The sequence below is a fragment of the Dermacentor albipictus genome, chromosome 1 (assembly GCF_038994185.2).
Source record: "Dermacentor albipictus isolate Rhodes 1998 colony chromosome 1, USDA_Dalb.pri_finalv2, whole genome shotgun sequence".
Classification (NCBI taxonomy): domain Eukaryota; kingdom Metazoa; phylum Arthropoda; class Arachnida; order Ixodida; family Ixodidae; genus Dermacentor; species Dermacentor albipictus.
In genome coordinates, this window is record NC_091821.1 from 15,888,517 (window position 1) to 15,895,700 (window position 7,184).

Genomic DNA, 7,184 nt, shown 5'->3' on the forward strand with positions numbered 1-7,184 from the left:
TGATATTCTGCATACACTTGTCAACAAACATGCATTTTCAGTAATTTATACACACTCTATAGACACAGACATTTTATAGAGAAGTCTACAAAGAGTGTATAAGGCCATAACTCCATAGCGGCTATCTACAAGTTAGTTTACATTTTTCATTACATGCGGTAGCAAAACGTTTTGAATGTATTTCATTTCATTTTATAGATATGATATGCATGCAAATGCATGGAATGCAGATATTATGCATGTGCACCTGTTCCTTTTCATCTGCACTTATGCATTACCGTTAGTAGATTAATAAAGCTCCTGAACCAGCTGTACTTTCATATATGTTGCATAAACAGAAAGAATTTATATAGTGTTGAATCATGCAGTGCAAAAAATAAAACAAATGCACCGGCAATGCATTAACCGTTTTTATTGCTCGATATAATACATGAATTCCTTAAATTCTTGTCTTATGCTATTATGGAAACAGATTAAATATTTACACTACTCCTTGGCAAGCATGGTCGCCAGGTTGGCCTTGACCTTTGTGTCATTAGTCCCAATGGTGCTGCAGGTGTATGCTGCAAATAAGTACATGCAGCAATATGAGGCAAAAATAACAGATGTGTATTCTTTGTATGTTCATTAAGCAGCTTAATATATTTACTCAAACCATCTAAGTCAATACTTAATGCGGTTTAACTATGACTAATGGCTGCTTGTCAATACAAATCAGTACCTTTATGCAATGTTCTATTGTATGGTATGGTGAACAATTAAACAGTCAACTGCTGCTCGTGTGAGCAACAGTATGTTCCCTTTTATGACAAGTTCATATATGATGCATTAATGTACTTATCCCAAATGGTCCCTATATTTATTGCGGAAACGTTACCCAGTTGGGCTGTCTGTACAGTTTTTTTGACTGGTAGTTAAGTATGCCCGCGCAGAGGGATATTTTCAGAAGACGTGACTGGAATATTCCCAGTATCATGCCTAAGATTGTAATTTATTTCGCTAGGTACACATTTAAATGTATTTCTCATACTTTTAAATGAATGGGTCATTGGCCATAACTTCAACAGATGGCAGATGGGTTGATTGTATTGATATGGTACCTTAATTTCTTGCAGGTAATGAGGCCTCTTGGGCATGCTAACAGGTTTCCAAGTTACGTATACCACATGAGCACCCGAAATACCACGCGAGCACTTTGTGTCATGGCACGACAGATATGCACCTCCTAGGAAACAGAACTGATAGTATAGTTCAAATGAATTCTATCACAGTAAATTATTTAAGGTGCTTTGAAAGATGAAAATGTTTTCTAGGCTATCGAGGTTCAGGACGTTTAGTTAACGCAAAAAAAAACATATTGAGTAAGAAATGCCTTGTCAGTCTGCTTGACTTTCTTTTTTTTTCAATAAATAGAACCAATTTCCCTCAATGTTTATGAAGTGAAACGTTTTAAAAATATATTTAACACAGAGACTCTCTGGAAACTTTGACATGTAACAAGACAGCATACCTATGTGGCCAATTTACAGTTTCCCGATCTTTTTCCAAGCCTTTCCTGGCTGTTTTCATGAGAATTTTCTGGCAATCTATGACGCCTGCAGCTTAGGTGCAATAAAAAATACTATGGTTTAATGCTTGCCAAGTAGTGCCAGTCCATAATATTTAGATAAAACGAATAACACGTCAGTCACTTAACATGTAGTATTAGATGCAACTGACTTGAATCCCTTGTTTAATAAAGCTGACAACCCGCCGTGGTTGCTCAGTGGCTATGGTGTTAGGCTGCTGAGCACGAGGTCGCGGGATCGAATCCCGGCCACGGCGGCCGCATTTCGATGGGGGCGAAATGCGAAAACACCCGTGTACTTAGATTTAGGTGCACGTTAAAGAACCCCAGGTGGTCAAAATTTCCGGAGTCCCCCACTACGGCGTGCCTCATAATCAGAAAGTGGTTTTGGCACGTAAAACCCCATATATTATTAATAAAGCTGACAAGGGCTTCGGCAAGTTCGTAATTGATGGCCACACGAATACAGCACGGAAGACACAGAGACACACGTAAAACAAATGCAACAATCTGAGGGAAAACTATACAATGAGTTATTTTTACGGTTCAATAGTAGTTTTCTATATAATTTGCTCTCATCACTTATGCCTCTAGTTAACTTTGTTTACCTCTGACTAAAGACTACATGGCAATATTAAGCAGTACCATTATGATGTTTCGTTATATTACAGTATGATAAGCAGTTAGACAACCATCATGGTCGCCGGTGTTAGCAATGGTACGTTTCGTTTCAAGGCAGGTTCATGTGACACACAGTGTACTTATAAAAATAAAAGAAATGCGAGAATCCCAAGCGATTCCTACAATAATAATTGTTGAAACAAATATACACTGCAGGACTGTGCACATTTTTCAGGTGTTAATGCAATGTGCCCGTGCCGATCGAACATCCTCAGCATACTGACTGCAGTTTTGAACAATCACGTTAACATTTGCAATTTATTTCCGCTTAGAACAGTCTGCATTGTCTCTTTTTTCATACTTGGAGATGAATACATTTGCCACACTTTCAGTAGAATGCACATGAATGGGGGCGTACTGATCAGGTTACTTATCAACTAAAACATGTTACGATCTCTTAGGTGTGTTAATAAGGGTAGAACAAACGCAATGTCCACTGAGTTATTTGAATAATCTGTGCGTTATCTACTAAGACCACCAAATTGATAATCTGGCTCTTTTTTCTTTTGTACAGCGCATATAGTATGCAGTCTGTCCAAGACGACGGCACTACAAGCAACAGTAATGAAAACCGGAACACTTATTGCGCACGACAAGGGCTTCATACCATGCACGACTGGCACAATGCGAATCTGCGCCAGCAGCTGCCTAGAGATTAAGAGCACGTAAACTGCATAACGCCGAAGCATCGAAAGGCGCTTAACCCTTTTCATATAGCTCGAAAAACTTCTGCTGCTAAACTGTTTAAAAAAGAGACAAAAAACAAATCTTCCAACTACCGTCAAACGCAATGCTTCAGTTTGAAATGTGTAAAGGTGCTTCCCGGAGCGACTAATTTATTGTGCTCCAATTTTTTCGGCTGAGTTGCGAAGCTGCGAGTGACTGAGCTTATCGCAGGTTTCATGCTCCAAAAGCGTTTGTGGTTGCATATACATAGATTTGGTGAATCTAGAGATTTTCGCTTGACATTTCTTCAAGTCTCGTGTATTGCTTGCGGTAACTTCCCAAAATTTTTTAGATTGGTTGCCAGAAACCTTAAAAATACTGCTACTTTTAAACAATGCGAAAACGGCAGTGCACACACTGCTGATTCATGCCCCGCAAACACGGCCTTTCATGCGAGTACGTTAGCAGTTATTCAACTATACGTGTCTGTCAGAACATTTTTGATGCTAACACAATTTCGAGATATATACGTAAAGCGTGTCACTAGAATTTCACTACACATGCGGCGCAGCATTCATCGCGGCCGGATCAAGCGCCACGAAATGAGATCTACCACACTGGCTGCCCAACATACACAATCCGCTTAGTGGTAGCTCAATATCAAGTTAAAACATGGTGTACTTACTTCTTTACGCACCTAAACCGTAATGCTAAAATCAACAAGCCCGAGCGATCGCTCGCCGTAAAACATTCCGTATAGTAGAAGCGAGAACAAGAGCGCGTTATGAAACCATGTCAACGACAAACCAACACTATACGCGAGTCGCCTGCGCTACATGCAGCCGCTTCGCGCTACGAAATGCGCTCACATAATCATGAGCTATTGACGCAAAACATCTTTGCTAAAGCTTACCGTTCAGTGTAGTTGACGTGTGATGCCACAAAGATGACACGCATACACAAACACCAACGTTCAGGCGGACACCGCACACCGGTACAACCGTTTACGTGCCTGGCGCACTCGTTGAGATGGCGCACCGCCGCGCATGCGCAAGATCTCCGAGCATGCGCAGGAGCTCCGCGCGCGAGGGCGTGCGCGCTCGGAGGAGTGTGAGTGCCTTTTCCTCCTTCATTTTTTTTTTCTCTCTCTCTCTCTCTGCGCGCCATGCGCGCCGGAACGGGTGGCTTATTCATCTTTATCACCATTATTCATCTTTTTTCGTGGACGAAGGAAATGCGCTGGCAGGTTGTATGACAAACGCTGTGGGCTATCGTATGAGAATGGAACGCTAACTTGAATGCGCTGTTTGTAAAAGCCATTACAGGGCCCTTCAAACGTTTCAGACGCATTATTGCCAGCGTCGATTAGTAATACAGCGTACTTGTAGCATATCTTCCAGCGTACCGCCAAATGTGATGCCCGCACGTATGTTAGTGCTAATTTTCTGTTCCGATGATAGGTCAAAGCAATCAGTACAGCATTGAGGTACTCATATGCGTGGCTGGCCAGGCATACCGCCGGCGAAATACTGGGTGGGCTCTGATAATTTGGCACCTATTTTAAGTGAATGAGAAACTTTGATGGGTTTATAGTGCAGGATATCAGTCAACAAAAAACCGCCCGATGTTAGTGACGCAGCCGAGGTATGAAGAAAATGTGAAAAGTATCCGAGAATCGGACGACACACAACGCGAACACCACATGCGCGACATCGGTTCATCGCACATTCACAAAGTCCGCGTTGTCAGCTACAAACATTACGAGTGTATTTGCTGTTAGCTCGATGCCTGTTTGGAATCCACTTGTAGCTGAAGCTGCCATTCATAACATCTATTATAACAATTGGAACGGCATTTTGCTTTCTTTATTCTACTGCCGCAAAAGTGATGCGACAACTGTGAAGACTGTCTTGGGATTGCCGAGACCCACTACGTAGATCATATCATGTGGTCAACAAATGCGGAGGTATACACTATGTGTATACTAATGTCTACAAATAGGCTCTACAGCAATCTCAGCAGTATACAACTTCAGTGGCTTATATCAAACGCAGCTACGTATTATCCACCGGTACCTGCGCTTGGTTACAGCGTACACGGGTTGGGCCCAGATTAACGATGTTTGTCTATTGTTAATCTATAGACATGCAATACCACGACAACTCAGAGGCAGACCAGGTGGTGAATTCACCACCTGGTCTGCTGGCTTTCGCGACTTATTCACCACCTTTGCCACATCATCACCATCTGACCTTCACCGCCTGGTCTCCGCGAAGTGTACGTCCCGGAAGCAGCCAGGTTTAGGGCCTTCGGGCGCCTGGAAGACCTTGGTGACTCGGATGGTGCCTGCTCCGCCGCAATCCTCGTTCGGGGCAGCTGCACCAAACGCAGACTAGCAGTCCGCATGGTTTGCCCGCTGCGCCGGGGTTGCGGTGCCGTCGTGCATGAACCAGTGCCATATCATCGCGTTCGCAGAGGGCGCGGGTTATGGGAACTCGGAATTACATATTATCGACTTTCTTCTATAGACATTCAATACACCGGGAACAGAGAAAAAGAAATAGAAACCTTGTCGGCTATTGTTCATAATATACAGAGTCTATAGACAAAGTATGGAGAAAAATAAATAGAAACTGGATCGGCTTTCGTATACAGGTAGTCCATATAGAGGGGAAATAGACAAAGAAGAAACAAACACCATATCGACTTTTTTTTATAGACCGTCTATAGACTGCGAGTGGACAAAAAGAAATAGAAACCTTATCGACTTTCGTCTATAGAAAGTCTATAGACAAAGTATGGACAAAATGGATAGAAACTCTATCGACTTTCGTCTATAGGTAGTCCATAGAGGGGAAGTATGCAAAAAAGAAACAAATACCTTATCGACTTTTTTCTATAGACCGTCTATAGACTGCGAGTAAACAAAAAAAATAGAAACACTATCGACTTTCGTCTATAGAAAGTCTATAGACAAAGTATGGACAAAATGGATAGAAACTGTATCGACTTTCATCTAAAAGTAGTCCATAGAGGGGAAACAGACAAAAGGAAACAAACACCTTATCGACTTTTTTCTATAGACCGTCTATAGACAGCGAGTAGACAAAAAGAAATAGAAACCCTATCGACTTTCGTCTATAGAAAGTCTATAGACAAAGTACGGAAAAAAATAGACAGAGACTGTACCGACTTTCATCTATAGGTATTCTATAGAGGGGAAGTAGACAAAAAGGAAACAAACACCTTATCAACTTTTTTCTATAGACCGTCTATAGACTTCGAATAGACAAAAAGAAATAGAAACTTTATCGACTTTCGTCTATAGACAGTCTATATACTTTGTATCAACAAAAGTCCAAATCTATAGAAAGGAAAGGTCGTCTATGAAAAGTCTATAGACTTTTTATAGACAGTCTAAAGTCATTTTTGTAAGGGACCACTCACAGACCTTGGCGGCGCATCGTTTTTGCCGGCGTCATGAGAACGTGATCTTTTTGTGTGAAGGCAACCGGCAAATAAACCCACACATGCTACCTGGGGGCATCAATGTTGCCGTATTCGAGAGCCTCGTTATGTAATAAACGAGAAGAGAGGGGGTTAACCGACGGGCCTGATATTTATTAGTAATATCATAAGAAGCCAACAAACACTCACAACAAGGACAACATAGGGGAAATTACTTGTGCCTAATGAACGAAATAATTAAACGATAAATTAATGGAAATGAAAATGGATGAAAAAACAACTTGCCGCAGGTGGGGAACGATCCCACAACCTTCGCATTTCGCGTGCGATGCTCTACCAATTGAGCTAGGCGATTACTTAGTTTTTTAAGCTTTAGAAATTCTTCAAGCTCCCATATTTCTCTATTCAACAAAGGAGCGCTTGTTTCAGCAAACCATGTGATTCTACAGTCAACAATAGGTTTTCCTTCTTGGCCTAGTTGCGTTGTGATAAAATGCACTGATGATCTATGAGAACGTGCAGAATAACCATATAGGTTCGTTTCGGTGCGACTCAGGTGCTCTCCTGAGGCATCCGTTTGCCGGTTACGTCTGCCCTCCTAAAGCAGTGCTTGTAAAAAATCCGATCTCTCGTCGCGACGAAAAAAGCGACCCGCGACTTTTACAACACTTGTCAGAACATTGCCTCTTCATACACAGTGATCACGAAGCGGCGTCCACGCCCACTGCCTCACCACGCGGGCAGCCAGCGGCGGAGCGCTCGACCGCCCTCTGCAATGCCGGCATGTGTAGGAGACAAACAA

At 42.2% G+C, this 7,184-nt stretch overlaps 1 long non-coding RNA gene across 1 annotated transcript; it reads right to left on the reverse strand.

Annotated features, from left to right (window-relative positions):
* Positions 1-392: 392 nt before the first annotated feature.
* On the reverse strand, positions 393-3,969 carry LOC135917124 (uncharacterized). The gene is made up of 2 exons (XR_010569196.2): positions 3,828-3,969; positions 393-563 (listed from the first exon to the last, which is right to left on the reverse strand). It is a non-coding gene; the product is annotated as an uncharacterized lncRNA (long non-coding RNA).
* Between the last annotated feature and the right edge of the window lie 3,215 nt (positions 3,970-7,184).